This window comes from Miscanthus floridulus, chromosome 8 (assembly GCF_019320115.1).
Source record: "Miscanthus floridulus cultivar M001 chromosome 8, ASM1932011v1, whole genome shotgun sequence".
Lineage (NCBI taxonomy): Eukaryota > Viridiplantae > Streptophyta > Magnoliopsida > Poales > Poaceae > Miscanthus > Miscanthus floridulus.
In genome coordinates, this window is record NC_089587.1 from 76,769,689 (window position 1) to 76,791,981 (window position 22,293).

Sequence of the window (22,293 nt, forward strand, 5' to 3'; positions counted from 1 at the left end):
CTTGATGAGAGTAAGCTTCTTAAGCATACCAAATGCTCTCGAACTCACTTGAGATGCATGCCTTGGAACCTCTCCTAATAATATGACTAAAGGAAAATAAATTCCTAATACATTGTACGTCAAAGTGTTCCTGAACATCAAACTTATAACATATAGATCCTTAGTCTTTATGAATATCCTTTGCACATGTCATGGTAGAGGACAATACGTGGAGCAACATGGGAGGACGCGGAGGGGCCGAGGCTTTGGTTGGCAGCGGAAAAACCCCAAGGTGGGTCGCTCCCTGCATTGCTCGTTGAGACCTCACATCCGTAACGAGGCATTAAACCAATAGAAATAAATCAAACTTTGCTCTAAGTTTACTACTCCATTCGTTCCAAATTATAAGTCATTCAAACAACTTTTTTGAGTGTTAAAGTATATCAAGTTTGACCAAAATAATAGCATTTATGATACCAACTAAGTATCATTGAATTATTTATTAATTATATTTCCATAATATACCTATTTGATGGCATGATTTTTGTAGTTCTCTATTGGTCAAATTTGAGATGTTTTAACTCTTAAAAAAGGTTAAAATAATTTATAATTTGGAACGAGGAGTAGATATATGCGTGCACAGTAATTGTGCAAGGTTCCTTTTTTTAATCATTGTGCGCTTTGGCCATGAATCGCGATGGATGGATATGGGTCAAACACATAGATCCACCAATACATGTCGGCGCTCCATATGCACACTAATCACGCCTCCATGTCCAGCAGAGGAAGCTTCCTTCAAGTAGTTGGTACGGAGTACATCATTAAGTTCGCAACATAAACTGGAAGTGAGAAGTGACTTGAGTAAATAATCCAGCTATATATATACATGTCAATTGTCAAAGGAGTACGAAACTACGAACGTAGGAAACCGAAATGTCATTTGACAAATGCATGAAAATTGGAAAAGGGCATCATTTTTTCTTGTCAACACAAATGTTTGCGCCGGTAGAATTTACTAGTTTACTTGTCTTGGCGTCTGGAATTTATATATTATCTCCGTTCTAAATTATAAGTCGTCTTAACTTTTTTTTTATATATATAGAATTTGTTGTGTATCTAAACATTAAAGTAAATTGTTTGACAACTTTGTTATCTTATTGTTGAACTTTCATTTCATTTTATCAGGGCAGCTAAAGTAACTGATTTTTTTGCCAGCTTTTGCTCTTAGCACCAGCAGTATACTAGCCAAAAGTGCTAAAATTTTGGGTCGAGGCAAATTGACAAAAGTAGGCACATATTGTGAGACAAACTTTCCCTCTCGTCAACACCAAACCAAGAAGTCCTCTGAATGTTACCTGAATTTTGCATCGAACCTAAAAAGGTCACCTGTTAGCGCTACTATAGTAGTACCAAAAATCGTCGAAACATGCCATTTTTTCACACCTGAAGGTTTGGCATTTGCAGTAATCGGGCAAACACAGCTTTGCCTCTTTTACACAAAAATAGTGCCGATAGCCGTCAGTTCGTTGCAGAAAACCTGACGAATTCCTCCAAAAGCCCCGCGGTTTCAAAAGCAGGCGACGGCGACCCCAACCGCGGGGAAGGGCCGAGACGAGACAAGATTCGACATCCGAGAGGGGGAGGAGCCGAGGAGGGGAGAGGAGACAACACGAGGCGCCGAATCGAATCAGGGAAAGCGAACGGCCATCGCTAGTCTAATCGAGTACGCGTCACTAGTGCGGTGCGGCGCCTTCTTCCCCTTCCTCGCTCCGTTCGTGTGTGTGTCGTTGACGAAATCCTGTGGGAGGTTTTGACTTGATCCAACCAAGAACGCGCGTTTCAGCCGTAAAATACTAGTACCGGTTTCCAAGTTCGGTCGGGGCTTGCTTCTCTTCCGTCCGTCATTTGCTTTCGTGTTCCTGCCATTCGCGTGTGGCTCTTCTTACCCATTCTTGCTTCCGTCGTCTTTGCTGCGTGTAAATCTGATCTGATTGTGTCTCCGCGTCACTGGGGATTCTTTACTTCAAGTTGGATTTGGCAATGTCAACGGAAGGAGCGTTATTTGATCTGACTTGGTGAGAGTTCTTGCTGCTGCTTTGATGCTGGGACTGGACGGCGGATTGGAGAGCGGCCAGTGTCTCTTGCCGATTTCTTGGGGGTAGCCACTGTTCTTGTTAATTTCTGATGCGGAGTTTCGCTCAGGATCGGTAAAGGAGCGATCTTTGATCGATTTCTACGCTTCGGTTGGTGATTCCTCTCCTTCTCTACTTGGGGATTTCTGCCAAGGGGAGTTTCCTAACTGGTTTGGGTTCAGTTGAGCAGCAGAGATGAGGTTGACTGTTCGTGTGATCGAGGCACGCAACCTGCAGGCCATGGATTCCAACGGTTTCAGCGATCCGTACGTGAAGCTGCAGCTTGGGAAGCAGCGATTCAAGACCAAGGTGATCAAGATGAACCTGAACCCGACTTGGGATCAGGAGTTCAGCTTCCTTGTCGACGATGTCAAAGATGTGCTCAAGCTTGATGTCTATGACGAGGACATCCTCCAGATGGATGACTTCCTGGGCCAGTTGAGGGTGCCATTAGAGGATGTGCTGGTACCCGGTGGTACCAGCTTCTTCCCAAGGGCAAAACCAACAAGACGGTCGATTGTGGTAATGATGCACATTCATCTAGTTTTGTTGCTCATTTTTGTTTTGTTTTGTTATGTTCAGCCATGCATCTTTCTTTGTTCATAAGAATTCACTGTTTGACTTTCTGAGTCTGCATTTTGCTGGCTACCTAGTATAACTTGCTGCGAAGTACAATAAGATCTAGTACATAAATTATTGCTAATGTTGTTATTCAGGAAAAGTGATCATCACTTCATTTTTTTCAAATTTGTTTTCACTTTTGCAGGGAAGATTTGTGTCTCAATATCGTTAGAATCATCTGGAGCCTCGCGATCATGGTCTGAGGACCTTGGAGCCGAAATAACTGATATACAGAGACTATTCATTGTCAAGCCAAAGCACAGCTCCATCTATTGCATTTGTTTATCGAGAAACTGAAACTTGTAAAGAAGACGATGAGTATTCTGTTAGATCCTGAAATCCCTGCAGAGGATAGAAGTAGTGAAGTTACTGATAGAAATCAAGCTGCTGCAGAGGACAAGCCAAATGGGAATTCTAGTGCAGCTTTGAATGGAACTGAAACTTCTAGTGGTAAAACAGATAAGTCTGATAAACTATCATTTGTTGATCGTGTCTGCCAAATATTTGCTAAAAAAAATGGCGAGACAGTGCCAACCTCCTCTGAAAGCTCTGAGGCTTTAAAAGAAGTTCAAGAGGAAGCAAGTGGATGTGAGCTTTCGGAGAGTCAAACTGATAATGTGTGCCCAGAGACTCCATTCAGTGAACTACTGAAATCTCTTGAATCACGACATGAAGGAGTCGAGATGCCTGTAAATCTACAAGGAATTCTTGTTAATCAGTCGTATCTTGCCTCACCTAGTGATCTGAATAACCTTCTTTTCTCACCAACAACAACAACAACAACAACAACAACAAAGCCTTGATAACGATGGGGACTCCTTGAAGAGAGTGGTAACATACACAACTGCACCATCAAAATTGGTTAAAGCCGTTCGAGCAACGGAGGAACAATCTTATTTGAAGGCTGATGGAAAAGAGTATGCAGTTTTATTGAGTGTGAGCACTCCTGATGTTCCCTGTGGTACTTATTTTCGGACAGAAATTCTTTTCCGTATCATGCCAGGTCCTGAACTTGATTCTCAGCAACAGACATCACATTTGGTAGTATCTTGGCACATGAATTTTCTTCAGAGTACTATGATGAAAAGTATGATAGAAAATGGAGCAAGGCAGGGCTTGGAGCAAAACTATGCACAGTTTTCGGATTTACTATCACAAAAGATCAAGCCTATTGACGTAGAAGGTTCTGGGTCTGACAAGGAACAGGTCCTGACCTCTTTGCAAGGGGGCGAGGAATCTGATTGGAAGATAGCATTTCTGTACTTCTGCAACTTTAGTGTCTTATCCTCCCTTTTTGTGTCTCTTTACATTATTCTGCATGTTCTACAAGTGAATCCAAGTGCTGTTCAAGGCCTTGAGTTCCCAGGATTAGATCTGCCAGATTCGCTCAGTGAAATTATCATGGGTGGGCTGTTGTTTCTTCAAGTACAGCGCATACTTAAGAATATTACATGCTTTGTTCAAGCTAGAGGACAAAAAGGTAAATTGTTTTTTTCTTTCCTTATCTTCAGTGCTATCTGATTGCATCTCTAGCATGAAAAACAAAATAAGGATTTGAAAATGGTGTCTGTTTTTTTAGCAATAAAATTGTCTTTTAAATGCAACATACTTAAGGTTTTGAAATGATTGTGTTTCCAATGATGTCATCTGATCTGAACAAGGTAACCAAGGCTGTGATCAATGAAGGTTATTTCTGGTGTGCGCTACGAACCTCCGGAGCTGCTCACCTGTGTGTGTGCGGCACAGGGGGGGGGGGGGGGGGGGGGTGTTCAGCGAGTTGTGTGCAGGTGCAGTAGTTTTCTGGTTCATCTCTTTCATGATCGTGGTGCATCTGTTTCTGTTGGAAGTCTTATAGAGAGTTAGGGGCTCTAGCCTATCAAGTTTCTCTTCTTCTACTAATGAGCAAAAACGTTTATAGCGCCGTGGCTAAGCCTTGCAGTGGGCAGCCTGTCCACCTGGGTTAAAATTCGCGTACCTCACCGCTGGTTATGTGCCCACCTCCTGGAGGACTGCAGCGCTATGGTCTCCACGTTCACATGAGCGAGATAACGCGCGTGAGGCTTCCTGTAACTGCATGTTTCAGTGAAAGAAAGGACAAGATTCTCCCTATTACAATAACAGAACGAGTTTTAGTTAGAGGACGAAGTTCAGGTACAGTTGAGTTTACCTTGAAATTGATGTAACCAAAACAATGATACTCTACTTGAGATCAGCTTCTTAAAATGGACCTTCTATGTCTGGTTACATAAGAAATCACAAAACTTTTTTTTTTAATGAACTGGAGGGGCTTGCGCCCCTACAGGGAATTTATTAAAACTTTTAAAACAAAGTTCAGGTACAACAAAATTAAAAAACAAAGAAGGAGAAATCACAAAACTTCAGTTGTTACAGTTTTTTTTTCTCTCAAAAAACTTATGGAACTAGCGCAATAGCTTGATCTTCTTGGAGAAAAGACTACAATAGTATGACTTGCATTTTTCTGACGTATGCTTTTGGATTTTATATGCATGAATGTGATATATATTTACTTTGTTCAATTTTTTCCTCATGTAGGTGGTGATCATGGTGTGAAAGCAAAAGGTGATGGATGGTTGTTAACAGTTGCTTTAATAGAGGGAATCAAATTGGCTCCAGTCGATGCTACTGGTTTCTCTGATCCTTATGTGGTATTTACTTGCAATGGCAAAACAAGAACAAGTTCCAAACACTAGAACCTCAGTGGAATGGTATACGTCTTCTGGAACTGTTTCCGGCTTCTTATACCCTGTCATCTCCTACCATCACTAGAAAATTGTAAATTTGATCTTTACCAAATTTTAGTAGCATAGAAACACTACGTGTTTTGTTAGGTCATGCAACAAGCAACTAAACCTACTTCACCAAATCTTGCAGAAATCTTTGAATTTGACGCAATGGATGATCCACCGTCAGTGATGAGTATACATGTATATGACTTTGATGGACCATTTGATGAAGTTACATCCCTTGAACATGCGGAAGTTAACTTTGTAAAATCAAACTTGTCAGAGTTAGCTGATGTGTGGATTCCTCTTAAAGGTAACCTTGCTCAGTCTTGGCAGTCCAAGTTGCATCTGAGGATTTTCTTGAACAACTCAAAGGGGACTGGCATGGTCACCGAGTATTTGAGCAAAATGGGGAAAGAGGTTGGTAAGAAGGTGAGAGCTCCCATGCCTTTCTGCTGGAAGTACACTGTTACTGCATGACTTTCCAGATTTTTTTGAAAGAACCAGCACTAGTTGTGCCAATTTATATTAATAGAGAAGAAGATGACTTTCCAGATCTAATTTTTGTAACTTTTGCCAGATGACGTTGAGGTCTCCTCGGACCAATACTGCATTTCAGGAACTCTTCTCTTTGCCAGCAGAAGAATTTCTCATTAGCAGTTTTACCTGCTACTTGAAGAGGAAATTGCCTACACAGGTAATCGTTTGATTTTTGCTTACACAAATTATCAGATTTCATGATAAATATAAATATATGTTTTGTGATCCTTTTCCCTATGGAAGATGCTGAGGGATAATACTTCAAAAGTGTTTGTGTGCGCACATTTTCTGAACTATGAATGAAAGATATAACAGCTGATTTACAATTTTATATTGAAAAGTAGAGAAAATTTCAGGAACATTTTCTTGCAATCACATCAGTTCTGATTTCAAAAAAGAAACCAACTGAAGATGTAAGCCAGCAGTGTCTTGTGCCTTGATTTTTATTTTTGGAAAGACATGCTCATATTGTCCCTTCCATGCTATGTGATTTAAATGTTTGTATATATGCTATTGCTTTTGTTTGATTTATTGGATCAACTTACTGTGTTCATGTTCCACAATGATTCTGAATAGTTCACTACCTGTCCAGTCAACTGACAGACTCTTCTACTTTTAATTTCAGGGTCATCTTTTCTTATCTCCAAGAACAATTGGGTTTTATTCAAGCATGTTTGGGAGGAAAACAAAATTTTACTTTCTATGGGAGGATATTGAAGACATACAGGGAATACCTCAGTCAATATCATCATGGAGTCCGTCCATTATAATAACTCTTCACAAAGGCAGAGGCATGGATGCAAAGCATGGTGCAAAGAGCATGGACAATGGAAAGCTTAAGTTCTGCTTGCAGTCTTTTGCATCATTTAGTGTGGCCAATAGGTAAATGCCCAATTTTCTTAAAGACGTGGAATATGTGTCATATGGCTCTTATGAATGAAACTCTGGAAATAATTTGTGTCTGACTAACAGTGCCTTGATTCTTGAAATATCTTTTGCATGATTTATATGGTTCTTGCCAGAATAAATATCGTTTGTGCTCTACAGGACAATAATGGCATTATGGAAGGCAAGATCTTATGAGCACGGAGCTAAAAGTACAGCTTGCTGAAGAACAGTCCCAAATTAACACCCTTCAGAGTGAGGACAGTGGGATTTTTGTTGGTATTGAGGATGCAAAGAGCCTTCAGATGACTGAAGTTTACTCCTCAACCATTTCGACCAATGTAAGTTCAGTTAACTTGTACAGACCATGGCAAATCTTAATATACACCTCCAGTCCTGCACTCCTTCAAGTTTCATTTACTACCTGTATTGTGGTCCATCATAAGAGGTCGAAACTGACATTCATGTATCTCTTGCTCCTTTCTGATGGTCCGTGGGAAACAGATAAACCCAATGAATATCAACGACAAATTCATTACAAGTTTAGCAAGAAGCTGTCTCCCGTTGGCGGAGAAGTGACAGGAACCCAGCAGAAATCTCCTATGCCCAATAAGAAATGATGGATTATTGAAGAGGTGATGGAGCTCCAAGGAGTCCTTCTTGGCGACGTCTTTACGGTATGTATACATATACCTGAATCTTCTTTCTCTCTGGCATTCTGGGTAGAATTTGCATGCTCCACTTGTTGTGCTTGGAAAGTTCCTCCTTTCTTGTGTATTGGATTATGCCAGATTGTCTGTTTCCACATATCACCTGGGAAGTGTAGTTGACCATGCCATTGCAAAACAGAACAAAAGCTTGAATAGGGACTAGGGAGTAGTACAATCTAAATTTAAAACCACCTAGAGGAGATCAAGTCAAGAACATCTCTTTTTTTCTCTCTGTTGACACCGTTTTTTGCACGTGTCAAAATAATCAGAGTGGACTAATCGGTAAGGGGAAAGTTATTAAATACTTTGATAGCCGATGAAAGCCAGCTTGTATAGATGGTTGCCGATAGCTGGTGGTGGTCGATGGAAAGGTTGACTTGGACTCGGGCGTTGCCGATAAGGTTGGAGGTGTTTTTGTCGATGCCGATGAAGGGAGATTTGAAGACTACTGCCGATGAAACAGGGAATATGCCGATGAAGGAAGGCTTGAAGACTACTGCCGATGAAATAGGGAGTATGCCGATGGGAAGGAGGACGGTGAGATTTCCATCGTAATTGAGGCGGACAGGGAAATAGATAGAAGTTGATTTCCTTTTTTATATTAGTTAGAGTATGATTCATGTAAGAGTCACGTGTTTCCTTAGATATGGGATTGGTGTCCTAGTTGTGTTTGGTTGTGTCTCTTTAGATCAGGGTATAAATATGGAGTAAGGGGCAATGTAAAAGATATATATCAATCAATATCAAAACCAACTTTTACTCCTATTTGCATCTACTTTTCGGCGACTTCGTCAATTTGCATACTTTTCTTTTTACGAGTTCTCATTGATTCGGCGAGCTGCATCGCTTCAGTGCGATCTTCGGCGATTCTCGAGTTCCGCGTGAGCACCTCTTGGCCGTGACTTCCGGGCGTATCGCTGTTGTCAGGACCAAAGTGTTCGTTTCTTCATCCTTGTCGATTAGCAGGTCAAATCGACTGGCACGCTTTGGATATCGATTCGGGTATTAGCCCTTTGTGTTTGCAGATCCACTTTTGCATCAACACATCTTTTGGCACGCCCGGTGGGACCAATCAATCAATATGTTCAATTCCGAGATCGATCCAGGGAACATCATCGCAGTATCAGAAGAAGATCTCAAGGAAGAACAGAGGCAAGCTATGGAAAAGCTGTAGAAGAATACAAGCAGCTTTGTCTGAGATCGTTCAGCTTGAACAAGAGTGGACAAGTCATCCAGAAGCAAGATTTGCCATTACCTCGGCAGGTTACCTTTGACTCCAATCCTGGTAAACTTCAAGAGATGGTTAATTCTGCAGTAAATCATGCTTTGATTAATCATTCCAATGTGCTGTCCAATACTGTTCATAATGCTGTGGTTCGAACTCTCAAAGAGGGACAAGTGGCACCACATTACGTCGGGCCTGCCTATCATCAACCAGAGCCGACATCTGTCAAAACTCTATCGGCTCCTTCGGCTGTTGTGGGTACAGAAGTTTCTTCCCCTCCAGTATCGGCAGGTTCACCTAATATTCAATCTACACCGATACGATCAGATCAGGTACTACCAGGAGGGCGAATTCAGCTTAATACAGATCTATCGGCATCAGCTATGTCAGGCCCTGTGTCTCAGAATAGCCAGATTCCTACTAATTGGTGGGGATATGGTATGCCTCCGGAGTCATCTGTTTTCAATCCTAGATTACCTCAAGTGTTTGATGCAGTAGGGAGAGCTCCTATACCATCGGCCGTTTCGGCCGATGGCTCAAGTGCCTCAATATGCCGCAGCTAGCTTCTGTGCAACCAACTCCAGGAGGTTTTCAGATGCCTATGGTTCAGACATTCAATTCAAGTCCATCGGCAAGCTTACTGCCGATGCAGCAGAAAGCCCCTGCTACAAGTCAAACTGGGGTTCAGTTCCTGCCTCAAACCGGTTATAATTATCCAACAATATCAGCAAATTACCAGCCATCGGTAAGTTTTGTACCGATGAGTTCTAATAATGATTGGTCAGGACAATTACCTGTTCAGCATACAGTTCAGCGAAATCAGCAGGTCGCAGGGATTCAACAAGGTCATATGCAAGCTGGTTTCCAGAATCAAGCATCGGCAGCTCAGCCGATGAATCCTTTCCAACAGGTTAATGGACCACAGGTAACGGCAAATATGCCGATTGCTGGAGATCGTGGGCCACAAAGATATGTGGAGGGATGTCAGCAGGCACCTCCGGTAGAAGTTCAACCAGTTCGTCAGCAGGAGGCTGATGCTTTTTGGGCCGATAAGATAGCAGAAATTATGAAGGATCAGTTTGGGATAAAGCCCAAGGTCAATACGTATTCTTATCGGACTCCGTACCCTCCTGCATACGATTTAATTCCTCTCCCAAATCGGTACAAGGTACCGGATTTCACTAAATTCTCTGGGCAAGATGATACATCAACAATGGAACATGTCAATCGCTTCATTATTCAATGTGGAGAGGCAGCTAACAGAGATGAGTTAAGAGTTCGATTATTTTCATCATCTCTGTCTGGATCAGCATTTACATGGTTCATTTCATTGCCACCAAATTCTATTATTACCTGGGTTGATCTAGAAAAACAATTCCACAAGTACTTCTTTACTGGAATCCATGAAAAGAAGCTTACCGATTTAGTAAAATTGAGACAACGTAATGATGAATCGGTAGAGAGCTTTGTACAAAGGTTACGAGATGTAAAAAATAAGTGCTACAGCCTGGTGCTGGATGATCGGCAGCTTGCCGATTTGGCTTTCCAGGGGTTATTGCCACATCTTAAGGACAGATATGCTTCTCAGGAGTTTGAAAGCCTCAGTCATCTTGTGCAAAGGATCTCTGATCAGGACACTAGGGTTTTTGAACCTAAAAAGAACTGGAGTAAAAAGGTATCATTTGTTGAAGAGGTAGGAGATTCTGACTCTGATGAAGAACCAGTTATCGGCTTAGCTGAGTGGGTTAAGAATAAAAAGCCGATATCATGTCCCTTTGGTCAAAAAGAGCCAGAAAAGTTTACCTTTGATATCACCAAGGCCGATAAAATATTTGATCTTCTGCTTCAAGAGGGCCAAATTAAGCTGTCACCTAATCACGTGATTCCATCGGCAGAAGAGTTGAAGAAGATTTTGTACTGCAAATGGCACAATGCAACTTCACACAGTACAAATGAGTGCAAGGTATTCAGGCAACAGTTACAATCGGCTATTGAATCTGGGAGAATTAAGTTTGGTACTTCCAAGACCCAGAAGCCGATGAAAATTGATCAACACCCTTTTCCAGCAAATATGTTGGATGCCAAAGGAAAGACCAAGGTATTGACATCAGAAGCTGCTGAGAAAAACGCGTCAGTAGACCCCCAACATCGGATAACTACCGATGATGCAAAGAGTAAGGGTTTACTAGGGGAAAGCAGTAGTTCCAAAAAACCTCCTCGACCTGGCATTGTGATTACTCATCGAAGGCAGCAGGAGGGTTGGCGTCAACGTAATGACCGATATCGGCAACAGCAAGAAATGAGACGTCAGGAAGAGTGGAATCGACATAAAGATCATTGGAGATGTCCGTTCTTCATCCATTGCTGGGAAGAAGGTATTAAATTGCCAACTGTTGAAAATTGCCCTGAGTGTAATGGTTATTACGGAGTCAATCGTTCAGAAAGGATGTTTCAACGTGGTAATCAGGGTTTGTCTATCAACGAACCGATCAGAGGCAGAGCATCAGTGCATGATCGGCTGGGGGGCAGACTTAGTGTACATGAGAGGCTTGGTAAACGCGCTGGATATTTTCCAAGGAATCAAGAGGAGCTTGAGGAGATGGCAAACGCGAGAGTTCCCGATGAGGAAATATTCTACAGGGACCCTAATATACGTCGTGTAGAATCAACTAGGACTTGTTATCAGCCGGTTTGGAAAACCAAGTTTCCTCGATGGTGCCCAGAGGGTCTGACAAAGACGCAGAGGAGGATGCAACGTGAGCGTCAGGAGGATTTATACCAAGAGGAAAATTCCTCCAATGAAAAGCCTGGTCATCAGCAGTGGCAGGTAAAACACAAAAATAAGGGTCCATCGGCAGATGTTAATATGGTATTCATGTTGCCGATGGAGTTTTTGGCACTATCTGATAATGAGGAAGAAGTTGTTCTCTCTGATCAAGTAGCTCAGTTAACACTAGATCCAATGATGGCCGTTTTTGAGAAACCTACCGATGACGAGAGACAGCATCTTAAGGCTTTATTTGTGAAGGGCAGAGTTGATGGGCAGCCTGTGTCTAAGGTACTTATTGATGGAGGGGCTGCGATTAATATTATGCCTTATGTGATGTATCGGAAACTTGGTAAGGGGGATCAAGACTTGACCAAAACCGATATGATGTTGAAAGATTTTGAAGGCAATGTGTCACCGGCTAAAGGAGCAGTGTGCGTGGAATTGACTATCGGCAGCAAAACCTTGCCAACGACGTTCTTTGTTATCAACGGCAAGGGTGCATATAATCTGCTTCTAGGGAGGGATTGGATTCATGCTAATTGTTGTGTTCCTTCTACAATGCATCAATGCCTCGTACAGTGGATTGGGGATAAGATTGAGATCGTCCCTGGTGATTCTTCTTATATCATCGCATCGGCAGAATCAGATACTTATGAGCGAACTAAATGCATATCAGGAGAAGCTTGGGAAAAAGAGTTCCTTAGAGTTGCTGATTATGAAATTCCACCGATCCAAGCAGTCGGTTCTGAAGAGGAGTTTTAATGGATAGGTTTGCCGATGATGGGAAATTAGGTCAAGGGTTCACATCGGCAGATGATTTAGTAGAAGTAGATATTGGTGATGGTAATAGGTCAAGACCTACTTTTATTAGTGCTAAGTTAGATTCCAAGTGTAAGCAGCGAGTAACAGATTTATTAAAAGAATATAAAGATTGTTTTGCTTGGGATTATACCGAGATGCCTGGATTAGACCGATCGATAGTTGAACATCGGTTACCTATCAAATCTGGATTTCGGCCACATCAGCAGCCAGCGCGCCGATGCAACCCTAATGTACTTCCTGACATTAAGGCCGAAATAACTAAATTAATTGAAGCAAAGTTTATTCGGCAATGTCGATACGCAGAGTGGATCTCTAATGTGGTTCCTGTTTATAAGAAAAATGGAAAACTTCGTGTTTGTATTGATTTCAGGAACCTCAACAAAGCCACACCAATGGATGGCTATCCAATGCCGATTGCTGATTTGTTGATTGATGCTGCAGCTGGACATCAAATTATCAGCTTCATGGATGGTAATGCAGGTTACAATCAAATATTCATGGCTGAGGAAGATATTCCCAAGACTGCTTTCAGATGTCCAGGTCATGTGGGGTTGTTTGAGTGGATAGTCATGACGTTTGGTTTGAAAAATGCCGGTGCTACTTATCAAAGAGCTATGAACTTTATTTTTCATGAATACATCGGCACATTAGTGGAGATCTACATTGATGATGTAGTGATTAAGTCTGGAGATATCACAGCACATTTAGCCGATCTGCGAAAGATACTGGAGTGCACAAGGAAGCATGGATTGAAGATGAATCCTAATAAATGTGCATTTGGTGTATCGGCAGGACAATTCTTGGGTTTTATGGTGCATCAGCGGGGCATTGAAATCAGTAGGAAGTCTATTGATGCAATTAACAAGGTGATTGCTCCTGCCAATAAGACCGAATTACAATCTTTGATCGGTAAGATTAATTTCATTAGAAGATTCATATCTAATCTGTCGGGTAAGATCAAGGCTTTCAGCCCATTACTTAGATTGAAAGCTGATCAGGAATTTGTATGGGGAGTTGAACAGCAATTAGCCCTTGATGAAATTAAGAAATATTTATCAAATCCTCCGGTGCTAGTTCCACCTCAACATGGGAAGCCTTTCAGGTTATATTTGTCAGCTGATGATGCAGTTATCGGTTCAGCTCTTATTCAAGAATGTGAAGGGAAAGAACGTGTTATTTATTATTTGAGCAGAAGATTAGTAGATGCTGAGACGAGGTATTCGGCTATCGAGAAATTGTGTTTGTGCTTATACTTTTCTTGTATCAAATTGAGGCATTATTTGTTATCTGCCGAATGTACGGTCATATGCAAAGACGATGTGGTCAAGTATATGTTGTCGATGCCGATATTAAGTGGTAGAATCGGCAAGTGGATTTTAGCATTATCAGAATTTGAACTACGCTACAAATCAACTAAGGCAGTTAAAGGGCAAGTGATGGCTGATTTTGTCACTCAGCATTGTAACACGGTGGATTCTCTGGGGATTGCTCCCTGGATACTTTTCTTCGATGGGTCCACATGTGGTGAAGGAGCAGGTATCGGCATTGTGTTAATTTCACCTCAAGGGAAGAAGTATGAGTTTTCATTGCCGATTGTTGCTACAGCAACAAACAATCAAGCTGAATATCAAGCCTTGATAAAAGGGTTAGAATTGCTGAAGGAGATACGTGCCGATGTTGTTGAAATCTTTGGTGATTCTATGCTAGTTATAAATCAATTGGCTGGAAGTTATGAATGCCGAAGTGAAGCCTTGATTTCGTATTATGAAAGGTGTTTGCAATTATTGAAAGGATTTAGAGATTTTCGTCTTGAACATATCTCTCGATTGCATAATGAGGAAGCTAATCGACTAGCTCAGCATGCTTCAGAGTATCAGCCTATTCAGGAAGTGCTAACATCGGCAGTTGATACCGATGACTGGAGGAAAGAGATTGTCGATTATTTAAAGGATCCAGGTAGAAAGGTTGAGAGACGTATAAGGTTCCAAGCTACCAAATATGTGCTCCTCGATGATGAATTATATTATCGAACTATAGATGGAGTTTTACTCAGATGTGTTAACAATGATGAATCGAAAAGCTTGATGGGTGAAATTCATGAAGGAGTATGTGGGGCACATCAATCGGCTTTCAAGATGAAATGGATGATCAGAAGGAATGGGTACTATTGGCCGACTATTCTTGAAGATTGTTTTAAATATTTTAAGGGATGCCAGGGGTGTCAAAGGTTTGGTAATATTCAAAGAGCGCCTGCGTCGGCTATGAATCCTATAATCAAACCATGGCCGTTCCGGGGATGGGCTATTGATCTCATTGGTCAGATTTATCCGCCATCGAGTAAGGGACATAAATTTATCCTGGTTGCTACCGATTATTTTACAAAGTGGGTTGAGGCAATTCCTTTAAAAAAGGTGACATCGGTCAATATGATTGATTTTGTGAAAGAGCATATTGTTTACCGATTTGGTATTCCTCAGACTATCACTACCGATCAGGGCACTATGTTTACATCAGGAGAATTTGATGAGTTTGCTGTGGGTATGGGAATTAAAATTTTAAATTCTTCTCCATATTATGCTCAAGCTAATGGTCAAGCTGAGGCTTCTAACAAAGGGATCATCAAACTCATTAAGCGCAAAATTGAAGAAAATCCTAGGAGGTGGCATACAGTATTAAATGAAGCCTTGTGGTCATATCGGATGTCATGCCATGGTGCAACCAAAGTAACGCCTTATCAGTTAGTATATGGACACGATGCAGTGTTGCCTTGGGAAATTAAGGTTGGCTCTAGACGAATACGTTCTCAAAATCAGCTGACAGCCGATGAGTATAATACTCTTATGAAAGATGAGTTGGAAGATGTGGCGGGTCATCGGTTAAGGGCTTTAGTTAGTATTGAAGAAAATAAGAAAAGAGTAGCTAGATGGTATGACAAGAAGGTGAAAGTAAAAGAGTTTGCCGATGGAGATCTGGTCTGGAAATTGATTTTACCGATTGGGACTAAAAGTTCAAAGTTTGGAAAGTGGTCTCCTAATTGGGAAGGTCCATATCGGATAAATCAGTCTATTCCTGGCAATGCATATATTTTAGAAACCCTCGAAGGGGTTGTGTTTCCCAGAGCGTTAAATGGAAAATATTTAAAGAAATATTACCCTAGTATCTGGACAGATGCATAAGAGTATAAGTGCCGATAACAGTACTATCGGCTGGAATTATGCAAGAGTATCAATGTCTTATAAAGTGCCGATACAATAAATAAGATTACACATTCAGCAAGGATTGGATAGCTAATATCGCACGCAGGCGAATCTGGTCGGCTTCTTCCATTTCCTTGATATCGTCATCGGCAGCACCCTCCACAGGCTTGAGTTTCTTCTTCATGACTAAAGCTTTGCGAGCTTGGATATCTCTCTCTTGCTGAAGGGCTTTGACGGCATTGGGTAGCTGGCTTTCTTCTTGTTGAGCATGAGTTAAGGCTGCATCGATTTCTTTCAATTCAGCCAATAGAGCTGCCTTCCTTGCCGATAGATCCAAGATTTTTTGCTTAAGTGCAGCACCCGAGGTCTGCAAGTTGACGATGCCCTTGTGCTTCTCATCAGCGATTTGTTTCAGTTGTAGCATCTCTCCTTTAAGTTGAGCTTGAGCTGCTCTATCGGCAATGCGCTGAGCAGCCCGTTGATATTGCAGTTGACGGCTTTCTAAGTGAGCTGCTGAGAAGAGTACTTCTTCAATATCGGCAGGGACCTGGCCACGAATTGTTTTGAAAATTGCCTTTGCGGGGTCCGAATCATCTACCAGTTGGGCAGTACTTTGCTGTAGCAAGTTCAGGAGGGTTTCCAACTTGGATTTAGTCTCTGCCGATATTGTTCCCAGTGCAATGGAAGAACTTGTTTCCTCTCCATCGTCGTCAGAAATGTCGATGGCAAAGGAAAATAGGCTGTTCGGAGAATCTTGTTCCTGAAAGAAAGACAAGGAGATCAATCAGGGGTAGGTATGAGTATTGTAAAATCAGATAGGTTAATCGGTTTACCTGTTTCAAGGCAATTTCTTGTGCTTGACTGGAGGAAGCAACCTGGAGTATGTCGTGTGGATCGGCTGAGCTTGCCGATGGGATATCCTCTGTGACTTCATCGGTGGTGGGCTCTTGAGGTATGATGACCGATGACATTGGGGCAGATGTAGGGATCGGCATAGACCTTTGTCGTTTTGGCTGTGCTTCAGTATCTGTTGAAGCTTTGCGCTTTGCTTGGACATCGGCAACGATTGGCTGGGGGGCATCGACACTTGATTGTGAAGCTTGGGCATCTGGTACGTTTGCCGATGTACCCAATTGTTGCTGCAAAAACAAGTGTAAGATATGATATTTAACAGGTAAAATGTAAAGTCAAGAAGTTACCTCTGAAGGAGTGGTGCTTGATGTCGGCGGAATTGCCGATGACGATCCCGTAGCAGCTCTTACCCCCTGATGATTAAGGTTAATATAGTTTGTGATCGGCATAAGTGAAAATAAACAAGGTTGTTACCTTAAAGGCTTTGACCAAGGTTGTAGCAGCGGCCGATGGGGTAGCCCTGGATGTAGCCAATTTGGACTTAGAAGTGGTGGTCTTAGTAAGAATCTTCTGGCGGGTCAAAGCGGCTAAGGTGGGAGCGTTGTAGCCGATCGGCGATGTTGGAGAAACAGGCTGGAGGTTGAAGGGTTTCCCACTTTTGCTCACCGATGGTGCTGGGTTATTAACCTGTTACAAGGGAATCAGTTACTGATAAATGAAAGGAAAAGCAGAAGGGAGTTCAAAGGAAATTTACCGCGTCGTCAGGGATGGCATATTCAGAATCGATCATGTGCCGATATGTGTGAACAGAAGTCGCGAACAGTTGCTCTTTCCACTCTCGCCACCATTGCTTGTATGACTCGGTGATGAAAGAGATTGGTGTCCAGGTGGATATATCGACATCTGTGGTATCGGCATCAGGAGAAAGTTGTACTACCTTGTTCCAGTCTGTTCCGCAGGTGATTGTTTCCCTGGGTTTGATCACATCGGCAAAGCAGAGTTTGATTGGCAATTGCCCAAAAGCCAATTGGCGGGATACTGCCGATGGGTTGTAAAATTCATATGTAATGTTGGTGTTTTTCCCGCTGCCGAATGTGTTTACTGGAATTGCCCTGGGAGTGATGATAGCCATCATGAGCTCATTATCTTGATTCAGAGTGTCATCGGCAAAGTTGAAAAGAAGGGGGAATCTGTTTTCTTCGTCGATATAAGGTACCCAGGCCCTATGATCACGAGAAAGACCATTATAGAAGCTTTGAAAGAATCTGCCGATTTGGTCTTCGTTGGCTTCTGTTCCAGGGAGGACGATTATGGCTTCACCAAAATTGAGGGGTGAGCGTGTTGCCGATTCATCATCCCCGAGCACATAATCTTCAGCAATTTCTCGTGGGAATTGTTGAGCAAAAAAGTCCCATTGCAAACGTTTGTGCATATGGGCATTTAGCCACATGTTGATAAACCACCACGGGCCTCCCAGGTTGCCGATGGGTTCGCCAAGCAGAAGCTTCTGAGACACTTGGTGAAGAAGATGATAAGTGGAGCTCAGAAGGTATCGGCCAAGAGGAAACCTTGCGCCATTAGCTAGAAGTTCAGCTGCAGGGAGGAAGGCGTTGGTTGGTCCTACTGATCGACCACAGAAGATGAATTTTTCTAACCACATATTCAGGAATGTGGCATGTTCCCTCTGGCTAGGTGTCCCGGTTTTCTGGTATTCTTGAATATATCCTGTCCAACCGCCGATGTTACGGGTATTCACTCTATATTCAGGCTTTCTACCATAGATGGAGCCTTCGTCGGCAGTTGAGATGTCCAAGCCAGTAAGCATGTGGACATCGGCAAGGGTAGGGGTAGCTGGGCCATGTCCAAACATAAAAGTATTGGTTGTATCTGACCAGAAATAAGCGGCTGCAATTATCATTGATTCATTTTTCTGCATATCGGCAATAGAGAGCCTGATACATTGGTCTAATCTTCGTTCTGCCCAGTATACTTGCATCGAGTTATTAACTCTCAAGTACCAGTCTTTCCACCCCTTGGTGGTTTTGGGCCAAGATCGGAATGTGTCTTTCCACAAATTCAGAGAGAAATTTTGGGCTCTAAAGGGAATTCTGTTAACCTCTGCATTGATCAGATCGGTTGGATCTGGGTTGCCCATTGGTCCGAGGCATTGGACGTGCGGCTGATCGGTTGGGATAATTAATTTGTTGCGCAGTTCCTAAGGTTATAGAATCCAGAGAATAGAAAAAAAAAAGAAAAAAAAATTCACCAATTGAATGAATTTGCGAAAAGATCAAAGTAAAGGGTAATGGAAGTAGAGCGAACCGCGGGAACGTCGAAGTTGATGGCCATGGTCTTGAGGAAACTTGAAGTTAGCGCCGAAGAAGGGTTCTTCTTGGTTGAGGTCGCGCGGTTGTTCGTCGGAGTCGCCGCCGGAGAGAGAAAATGTCGAGGATTGAAGGCTGAAGGAAGGAAATGAGGGTTCCGGAGAAATCTATTTATAAGCCGCCCAGAGTAAGGGTATTTTGGACTTATCTCTATGTCGCGCGCATATAGGTCGAGACGGTTCAGAAGGATATGGTAACTGTTCGCACGATAATCAGGGGATTGTATAGATGAGTTGATGGCAAGAAATCATGACTTGGAAGGGATATCGATACAGGATATTTTAATTCTGAAAATGGCAGCGTTATAATCTTGCCGATGGGTTGTTGTTTCGGTATCTTAACCATAATCAAGGCAGGAGTGGTTGGAGATTGTGCGATATTTACTGAAGTGTGAATCAAGATTAAATTTGATTGGATTTGATAACAGATCAAGTTTTGGCTTGGAGAGTGAGTTACGGTAATCGGGCGAAGGCAAGCGTTATCTGGAGTAAATTTCGGAGCATTAATGGTTTTATACTCCGAAATTGGGGGGCATGTGTTGACACCGTTTTTTGCACGTGTCAAAATAATCAGAGTGGACTAATCGGTAAGGGGAAAGTTATTAAATACTTTGATAGCCGATGAAAGCCAGCTTGTATAGATGGTTGCCGATAGCTGGTGGTGGTCGATGGAAAGGTTGACTTGGACTCGGGCGTTGCCGATAAGGTTGGAGGTGTTTTTGTCGATGCCGATGAAGGGAGATTTGAAGACTACTGCCGATGAAACAGGGAATATGCCGATGAAGGAAGGCTTGAAGACTACTGCCGATGAAATAGGGAGTATGCCGATGGGAAGGAGGACGGTGAGATTTCCATCGTAATTGAGGCGGACAGGGAAATAGATAGAAGTTGATTTCCTTTTTTATATTAGTTAGAGTATGATTCATGTAAGAGTCACGTGTTTCCTTAGATATGGGATTGGTGTCCTAGTTGTGTTCGGTTGTGTCTCTTTAGATCAGGGTATAAGTATGGAGTAAGGGGCAATGTAAAAAGATATATATCAATCAATATCAAAACCAACTTTTACTCCTATTTGCATCTACTTTTCGGCGACTTCGTCAATTTGCATACTTTTCTTTTTACGAGTTCTCATTGATTCGGCGAGCTGCATCGCTTCAGTGCGATCTTCGGCGATTCTCGAGTTCCGCGTGAGCACCTCTTGGCCGTGACTTCCGGGCGTATCGCTGTTGTCAGGACCAAAGTGTTCGTTTCTTCATCCTTGTCGATTAGCAGGTCAAATCGACTGGCACGCTTTGGATATCGATTCGGGTATTAGCCCTTTGTGTTTGCAGATCCACTTTTGCATCAACACTCTCCATGTGGGAAACATGCGCCAGCTTTTATTTTTATCTTATGCTCTTTATACTAGACATGTTATTGTAACAGAAGGGCAACATCATTTAAACCAGCTTGTCAGAGTCTCTATTTTTTTAACGAAAAGCGAAGTCTGTTAGATGGAGTATTTTCAGCTTCTAAATTACTCGATGTAATGATCTTGAAACATATTAAATGCTTCCTTTATCGAAAAAGAATGCTTGTCATTTGGTCAATTAGTCAATGGCATGATATTCCGCAATCCTGTGCTGTAAAATGGTCAAGGGGTAGCTATGTGGAGACAAAAAACAGCAGCAGGTCCTTCCCAATCATATGAAAGATCAAACCTGCTGCGCCGACTTTCTCCATACCAGCAGAAGAAAAGAAACACGGCACATCTGACCTGCTCTCCTCTCTCGTGGCTTTTTGCAGCTCCACATAAAGTACCAGATCGAGGACCTCCCTCCAAAGCAAAGAGAAGCAATGTCCAAGTCTCCCTGGGAATCGAGTGGTCAAAGAGCACCAGGCACCAGAAGCGAATCGAGAAGAACGTCTTTTCCAGCTCGTTCGCTCGCCTGAAGATGTTCAACTTGGCGTCGAGGGAGCTCTCGCACGGCGCCAGATAGACGGAGCAGCATGGCCTTTGACGTCTCACCCACTGTTCTTGTGCATAACACTACCGATCAGTGACTGAACATTAGCATTCCCTGACTGTACATTGAAAGCTTGGCTGAAGATTGACAGACAGCAACAACAACCGATTCTGATTCAGTGATTCATGCCCATCCTCCATCAGTTTTGTTGTACCTGATCGATCAAGCATCAAAGCTGATGTCTGCAGCGTTTGGATACTAACTGGTGTACCACACATTGGTTCGTTCCAGCATAGCCATGAACGTTACTTGGGATATTTATTACAGAACAAGGTTATAGGATAGCTCAATAGACAATGATGTAGCTGTATGTTCTGCTTGCAAGTTGTTCTCTGTTGTAGTGGAATGAATTGCCTCAGATAGGCTTTGAATTGAATGATTCTTTGGTCACAACACATGTTGGAATTGTACGAAGTCCACGTCCGAGAATAAGTGAAGGAACAAAGCTGTGGAGTTTAGCCTTATTAGTTATTGTTACAGGCAGGGAGCAGGCCTAAATCTGTTCATTCATGGCGGCGGTTCAGTTGAACGCCGATCAGGAAGAAGAGGGGCACTGCACTGTTATCCGGCCGGCGGAAGGAGACGTGACACTGACACCGAACCGAATCCCTGCTGCTGAGCATGAAAGGGACCAGACCAGCGGCACCAGCCCGGGTCTTCTTGTTGTCCAATCCGAGCGAAGCTGGACTGGTGCGCGGGTCACGGCGTCACGCCCATGCCCGGAGACGTCGCTGGTGCGGTGCCTGCCAATGCTGCCATTGATTTGCTTCGCTGGCCTCCGATCCAAGAAACCGACCGGTGAGGCTAGCTGCGGCGGGCGCCGGGCGACGTGCTCTCCATCCCTCGATCAGATAGATCATCAGAAAGAACAGAGGAGCACGCACGCCATGTGACCTGCCATAAACTAGGCGGTGGCTTTCAGCGGCGGCTTGTCTGCTGCTGGCCAACACCCAACGCCTCCCTTCGTCTCTGCCACGCAGATGCCTGCTACCTCCGTATCTAAAAGAATACAACTACGATATACATATCAGGTAAAGTGCTTCATATTTAACTAAATTTTCAGTAAATAATATTCACATTTATAAATCCAAATTAATTTTATTATAAAAATATATTTTTTTAATATTTATATTTTTTATCTATAATTGGTATACTAAAATATGATACTATTTAAGAATTGCATTTTTTTGACCGTGGGAGTAATAAAAAAGCTGCCCTCTATCTATATGAAGAAGAGAACAGAGGGAAGTGCCGCGTCTCCCTCCGCCCAAAATATCAACCGTCGCCTCGCCTCGTCTCGTCGCTAGAACATTCCAAGTCCGTTTCATTACCCTTCCTTTCCTTCCCCCAACAACTTGATTACATATAATAAATCCTACTAGTTTTTTTTTTTGGCCAAAAAAAAGTACTTATAATATTCCACTACC

The 22,293-nt window shown here is 42.6% G+C and overlaps 1 pseudogene; it reads left to right on the forward strand.

Annotated features, from left to right (window-relative positions):
• The first annotated feature begins 1,537 nt into the window (after positions 1-1,537).
• On the forward strand, positions 1,538-21,312 carry LOC136476743 (C2 and GRAM domain-containing protein At1g03370-like; annotated as a pseudogene).
• Positions 21,313-22,293: the final 981 nt, after the last annotated feature.